The following is a 7943-nucleotide window of genomic DNA, read 5'->3' on the forward strand; positions in this document are numbered from 1 at the left end:
GACAGTAGGCAACTTACACGTTGGAAACTGCGCGAAAAGAGTAAAAATGTTGCTACATTATTTTGTTAATACACTGTGTCTTATGTATCTTGATTTTATTGTCAACATAACGTTTCTTAAAATAATGACAGTTTTATAAAAAGGATTATTACATATTGGAAAATGTTGTTCGATTCAAATTATTGTACAACTTGAAATTTGTTCCTTCTATACTATTACCTTTGTAAAATTGTTATCTTGTGTAAAGTGTTCGGATAACTAAGTAAATTGCTACGCGTGTTTCCAGGTTAAGCACGTATTACAGTCATTACATATGAATTACACTTTGCATCCTCACGTTTCATGCTAAAATTGAAAAGCTTTAGTACATATGTGTTAGTAAAACACAGACAGACGTGCCCAAACACGCTTACGAGTTCACTTATGTATGCGAAACCGACTAAACCGCTCAATATGATCTGTGCGTCGAAATTAGATATCAATGCTGATCAATATCAAACCACTAAATAAAGTTCTTTTATCAATGCTGTTACCGTAACAAGCTCACAACTTGTTCTTTAGCGTTACATGTAACCGCAAGATTCGCCAACCATCCATAATGATGGTAAACCGTACGCACCACAAACATGTGCAACTATACATTTACATTATATAACAGGACCGCCACTTTTGGGAGATGCGTTGAAAGTTGATTAAGTGTCGCGCGAACTGTATTCGCCCTTTTTCATGTAGGACATTATTTTGGATTTACAGCCGCGCCGACAAAAAACTCTATTCCTTCGTCTGAGCATTATGATATATCCGTAAAATATGCAGGTACAACCCGAGTCTATGAAGAGATTATCTCCGAATTCAGCATGTGTGAATGCAACGCGTGTATTTCCGATCGAAAAACGATCGCGTCTTTCGTGAATCGTACTCCCATTATTCTCTTGCGCCTTCGACGTGCTAGCGACTATGCTCGTTACGATCTACGGCTGGCACGAAATGTACGAGTGATATCAACGGAATTAAATCCGGCCTCGAAAAGCTTCTCTTGCGAATTCAATATTGAACTCATGCTGACCACGATGATAAAGTCGATAAATTGATGACGCAGATAACTACTAGTTGATGTAAACCTTGTTACTTCTCTTTAACCATTACATCGATATGGCCTACTTGATTAAAGCCCGTCCGCATACCGAATTAATAAGCAACAATTTCGGTTTAATCTAGAAGTGTGATTGACACGCATCAGATTTCTAGAGAGAGAGAGAGAGAGAGAGAGCTTGCACAGATTAAAATACTTTTGTTTAAAATAAACAATTAATCATACATGATAGATTTGGTTAAAACATGGTTAAAACATGAAATTACCTTTCTCATAAATATCATTTTAATATTTATTTGTGTAAACAATAATTTTGATGTGCGTACAATGAAATTAGATTGAATTCAGAACACAATATTATGCATTTACAAGAAGTTCTCATATCAAGTCAAATTGTGAGAAGAAAATTATCTTATTTCGAAAATGGCTGTTATAGTAAAGTATTTAATATCGGCACTATACAAAATCTCTGAAATTTTTCGCGATCGCATTCATGAAGCCGATGTAACGACATCGGTGAATTCGCGAGCATATAACTGAGCGGCCGCATCGGATTTCCACGTTTCTATTTCGCTATCGCTTTTTGTGCGCCGGCCATTGTAATCCAGCAGATCGCCTGTGTATGGCAGCGTGCTGCGCTCAGGCTTATTGATGTCGACTTCCGGTACAGGCTGTTGAATCGCTGCTCGTTGCGCACCCAGCGGCTACGGCTACGAGCAAGAGGGAGGAAGCGCATCAAGCCCCAATTACGGATAATCAATTTTCACCGACGACATCTTCGAGCGCGAACGGCTTTAATTAGAGACGTGGATGCTCCTTTCTGTTACGAATGCTGCCGCGATTTGACCCGATGACCCCACCCCGAGCAAACGGCAGTGCAGACCTTCCGAGGCCGCGTGTCACACGCGGTGATTTCAAATAAAGCGTTAGGTACGGATGTTCGCACGTCCTCGAAACGCACGATCGATAAACCAAACGCGATATAACTGCCTTCCATCTCTCGTTTTATATATATTGCATATATATATATGTATTAATCTGCAGGGAATATCCTCTAGACCTACCGACGCAAGCGTGTACATTTTGTATTAAGCTCATGTTTTCGCGTTGTCGCTGATGTATCTTGCCATTTCGCGACGCGCGAATAATTTTCGGCCGATAATTGTTTCCTAGGATGCGATAAATTATACGCCTTTATAAACGTGCTTCTTATCTCGGCGATCTTATTTCTTATTGTTGTCAGCGTCATCGGCGTTATCGACCAATTAACGGGGTAATGAAAATTGAACGATGGAACTAGGACCAGCTCAAAACAAAATATATCTTTGCATAAATTCATGATAAAAGCTCCAGCTAATTAGCCGGACACATCTATTAACGTTTATGAATATTTCACGTTTAGTTCCATTAAATAATTGTTTTTCGCTGCGCATGTAGCATTCTGATGCCGATGAAAGTATAATATATAATAATTTAATTAATAAATAATAATTTATTAATCTCGAAAATATATAAGCAGAAATGGAATGCTAAATAATATAAGAAATCACTGAAATTTAACGATATGTATACAATGAAAATCACGCGTCTGCCACAAGTCATTAGTGTCCAAGTACTGACTACTCGATGTGTATACATTTACACAAATGGCTAAAGAGGCAGTTGATTCTATTCTTCCATATCATACATGAGCTGCGGTGAACGCTTTTTCAATACTTTTGTTAAAAGCTCGACAGAAACAACAATGTAACTATGTGCAGCTTATCAAAACTCGCGTCTCCACCGCATTTGGCTTTCGTACAGTGGTAATCCTGGAGACAATCCGTGATGCACGGAATAATTTGGACAACTCGAGAAAAGTATTCAAAGCAAGAGCGCAACTCCAGCGAATCCACGAGAGCACGTAACTCTTCTTCTTACATCTCTGACTTTGCAGTAATCTCGTATACTTTCGCAGAATGGTTGTTGTGCTTGTTCGTCGGTTTTCTATTATTCACGTTGCTCGAAACAACGATATGTCGATACGAATTGATTTGCGCGTAAAAGAATACTCTCCACACGTTTGCGTTCTTCTATTGATCATGGGGAAGGAACCCCGTAAGTCGATGCTGCTCACAGGTTCCAATCCTGGCGGGTGGTTAATTGAACGCGTCAATGCTTGCGGAGGTGGTTTCGTGCTTACGTAAACAAGAGCTTTCTCACCCTCGCCCGAGACACGCAAGGCTCGTCGCCCGAAATCGTGTTTAGGCATCGCATACGAGATCAATGCTATACGGTGCTTCAAACTGTTGGAAAATATTCTCTCATACTGACAGTCGATTCTTTATTGCCAATAATTCTGTCATTTTGCTATTTACACGCAGCATAAATAATACTAATAATTATTTAATAGTGGAATAGTCAAAAAGTTCGGTTTGATTTTTGCGTCAAATTGTATTTTATTGCATTCAGTAGAAACAAATTATCCATCAATCAAGTAAGCATTAGTAATTTATGATCATAGACAATAATTACTCGATTGATGAATAATTTATGATTATGAATAATTTATTTCTATTCAATGCAAACAAAATTTGACGTAAAAATCGAACTGAACTTTTTGAATAACCTAATATAAAAAGATGCAAATGTCTAAAAACTAAAAAGTTTAGAATAACGTTGCTAAATTGTTGTCCTTAATTTTATTGTTAAATAATACTAAATATATATAGGAATTTAATGTAGATTATTAATAAGTTATCAAGAGCTTAATTAAGAACATTAAATATTTAGCGTTTTGAAAAAAATGATTTGCATGTTCTGAAAGAAATTACAAATTCTAAATTTTTTAAATCAATTTTTCAAATTATTTCCAATTAAAAAGATTTTTTAATTGGCTTGAATAATATTAAAGCCAAATTATTAAAGACGATGGTGTAAATGCAAAAATTAGTAGAGTTAACTAGACCGCTTCATGCCGAAGGCGTAGCTGTACTCATGAATTAACTTCTGCGTAACAGCAGTTAAACATTAAAACGATTTTGAATAAAAAGTGAGTTTTATTAATCGATTATAATCGACGTCAGTGATTAATTTCTAAAGAAAATTTTGAGAACATTTTTCAGTATATAGAAAGCCTATTGATCAATGTCACAAGAGCGTTGAAAAATAACAGAATGTTCTATAGGTAGCTGAGCTATTAGATTTAATCAAGCTTCCATTACATGGCATGTAGCAATACCAACGAGTAGCAGTTATTAATAACAAGCGACCAACGAATGGACAACGAACAATAACTTCTCTTTTCATCGAAAAATTGACACAGATTGACAATGTACGAGCAATTATATTTGTGCCTCTTCAAACTTCTAAGAATTCCCTTCGGATTCTTCTAATCTTTGCTTTTTCTTTTTCTATCAACTTATCGAATGTCTCTCAAAATTATATTTGATTTTGTCAATCAAGATACCGTCGACCCTCTTCAGAAAAGACAGAAAAGTTTGAACATCAGCCGTGCTTGAGACTCGCAAACTTTAACGAAATTTTATGAGCGTCGTCTCCGTTCAAGATAACGTAAGTCAGTAACACGATCTTTGGACGGAAACTTTTCAAGAATTACTCTCCTTTTTATCGCGGCAGGTTGAGAAAGGTCTGATTAGCCAAGATCCATTTGTGTTCGTCTTGACGACGAGTTTGCACGGGCTCCTTCGTGGAACTTACCAGTCCACGCTCCGTACGCAAGCGAACCGATCAATTCTCGCTTTAAGGGATGTTTCACGTGCTCGTCGTGTCGACGAAGGGCGCGATCCACGACGTTTGTACAGGGTAATCCAAAACTGATCGATCGCACCAGACGACCCTGGCGATTGATCCGAACGTACCGTATCGGCGAAAACTCGATTCACTAACACTGCGCTTATTTTCGCTGTCACTTCACACAAACCAGCCGATTTGATCTCTCACTTCATCACAAAGCTCTTCGCATCTTGATTTTGATAAATCCACCCACTTTCGACGACACGCAGAACTCGCCCCTATCCCTGCGGCGAGCTCCGATATGTATCTTCGACGACACCCACACTTATCGATCAATCACACTAGCTGCCAAACGATTTAACACGCACGTTACATCTGAATGAGTTTAGTGTCACTTTATGCAATCACGTTTCGCTTGACTAAATTCACGACTGATGATTTCCGGATGTACTTCCCTGTCAAGGCAAATCGCCCGAAAAACCACGTGACGTTTCTCTACGGTGACGATTTTTCTCGGATGACACACGAGATCAGTCATGCAAGGAATTTACCCTCACACGGTGTCCCCGTGAAGTTTCCACCTTCCAAAAGCGTCCACGCTTTGATCAAGTTTCTCTTAACAGACGCCTCCTCCGCCTCGTCGATCGCCAACCCCAAGGATAGTTGCAACCCCGTGGCGGACCCTAACCACAACGTCTTCCGTCCGTTTTCATATTTTAGCGGGTTCTCTTGTGCCTGATCTTGGCGAATGACATGCGACACGGTCACTACGTAGCCACGAGATCACAAGTGCACGTCGCGATAGGATCACCACGTTCGCCGTAGCTACGTTCGTAGGGTAGCCACGTGGTGCACGACGGAAACGTGCCGCTGATCGCGAACGCTGATCGCCGCGAGGATAAGCACGGAATCGTCTGGACGCGCCGCAAATCAGTCCGTAGGGGCCCGGGTTCCCCGCACGGCCACAGGGTCGAACCGCGCGCGCCCAGCCGGACAACCGGTTCGATCGGTTCGGCCTGCTGGTTCGAGGGAAGTTCGACGGCAAAACCCCCGGCGAACTACGGCGCTCGCTCCAGAACGAACGACGCCCTGTTGTCGTCGCGGCACGGGGTGAACGCACGACTTTGCGGACGACGATCCGCACCCTCCACCGCCCAGAAACTACCTTCCACCACTGCCACCACCATCACCATCACCACCACCACCACCGCCGCCGCCGCCGTTGCCGCTGTCGCTGGCGCCGCCGCCGCCGCTACCGACGTCACCCACCTCCACCGGCGCGCTCACGATCACCACCTCCCTTCTCGTCCGCCACCACCATCAGCGACTCCAACGCCGGCGGAAGCCTCGACGCAAACGTGACGAGGGTGGAGGATGAAGCTGGTGTGGAGGTTGCCTCTGTGTGGGAAAATCCTTCCCTACGAGCGTCGCGAGCATCCTTACACCAGCAGCGGGTTCAACATGGGCGTGCGAAAGGTGCACGAGGGGTGAATACCGTGAAACGAACGTGAGGGGTGTTCGCGCGAAGGAGAAACTTTTGGCGTACCAGCATGAACCGGAAGTCTCGCTGGGTGCTATTAGTGATTACGAGTGCGGTCCCACACCTTAGCGAGAGTTCCGTCTGTTCTCCGTGAAGACATTTCCACTTGGCTTGGACGCATAGGATGTAATCATGGCTTAGCGCAGATCGTAGTCTCAAGTAATGGCATTATCTTGGCGTCAATATCGGCTGAAAATCGTCACCGTTTGAGCATACTGTTACGCTATCGAGCATGTTGGCGTCTCGCGCCAATATCATACAGGAAGCCCGATATCGACGTCACGCGGAACGTTGATGTATTATGAATACAGACATAGATAACCGCGCGTTGCTGCAACCTCCCGCAAAATCATGGACCACCACGTACTCGATCAGCGAAACCAGCAGTGTGCGTGAACGCACACGTATGGACGCACTACCACCAGTCGGCCGATCGCATCTACCGACACTTTCACGTGTGCGATTACGTCTACAAACTCCACCGAGGTCCTCATACATCCACGTTACCACTACACCACCAATATCCCTCGCTACCACCGATAGAGCTTCCAGCAACACCGTCGCATTTTCCCCACCCCATATAGCGTCAAGACAAGGACGCGGGAACCACTCCCACATAGAAATGCCTATGTGTTGAGATCCTGCCACAGCGTTCTCGCGCAGTGGTTCTCCTCGCGCAGGTCAGAAACTTCGTGACGGTTGACGGGGATGGTAGGGTGCCGGGGGTGGAATCGCGACGATATATACACATCCGCCCATTTCTCTGTCTCTCGTTCTTCCCCTCTTTCTCGTTCTCTCTCTGTCTCTCTTTTTCTCTTTCATTCTCTTTCCCCGTTCATCCCTCTGCAGCTGGCAGCTTCTCGCCGTGTTTACGGGGTATCTCGACAGAGGCGCCACCAAGGGGTTGGGTGGTCACGGCTGGAAGTTCCGACGTCGATCGAATCCCCAATTGGGTGGGAGGCGTGAGCGCTAAGGGTCGCTTGGCCGTGCCGAATGGTACAGGTGGAGGTTAAAGGGAAATATCGAATCCTCCACGCTGGCATACTCTCCGCGAACCCCCTTCGCGATAACGGTGCTATGTTGCCGTTACGCGCGCTTGTGAATGGAGACGAAGGTGGACCGCTTCCAGGAGAGGGTCGCGACTGGTGCCTTCCGGCGATCGGCCGAGGAAAAAGTCCTTAATGGCCATTCCGACCGGTGACCCGAGAAACTCTTTCGATGTAGCAGAAAAATCGGGGATCGCGTCTTGAGAGCAGTTGCGAGATCAGCTAAACGGTAAATCGTTCCTTACTCCTTTGAAGGCGGAAAGTTACTTTCATCTAACTTTGATAATAAGTATCAAAAGGCATAGGTAAATTGATAAAAGATAAGATAAAATTTCTACGTCTGGTGTAGTCATCTTTTCATTATTTTCGATGTATATAGCCACAGACCGTTGCTAACGGCTGTCTTTTATATTTACTTATGTCTTTGGTCATAAAAGCTTATTCGTTAAAAATTTAAGCTTTGGAAAGATCGAAAGATAAATAACGTCGAGCGTAAAAAAATTCGAGCACCGCGGAACATTTAGCGGTA

The 7943-nt window shown here is 43.4% G+C and overlaps 1 protein-coding gene across 1 annotated transcript in view; it reads right to left on the reverse strand.

Annotated features, from left to right (window-relative positions):
* LOC105281158 overlaps window positions 1-6016 on the reverse strand; it is a 316155-nt gene extending 310139 nt beyond the window's left edge. Inside the window, exon 1 of the mRNA XM_011342200.2 lies at window positions 4793-6016. The gene's annotated coding sequence lies outside the window, so the exon portion shown is untranslated. The remainder of the gene's footprint in view (window positions 1-4792) is intronic.
* Window positions 6017-7943: the final 1927 nt, after the last annotated feature.

Source organism: Ooceraea biroi, chromosome 5 (genome assembly GCF_003672135.1).
Source record: "Ooceraea biroi isolate clonal line C1 chromosome 5, Obir_v5.4, whole genome shotgun sequence".
Classification (NCBI taxonomy): Eukaryota; Metazoa; Arthropoda; class Insecta; order Hymenoptera; family Formicidae; genus Ooceraea; species Ooceraea biroi.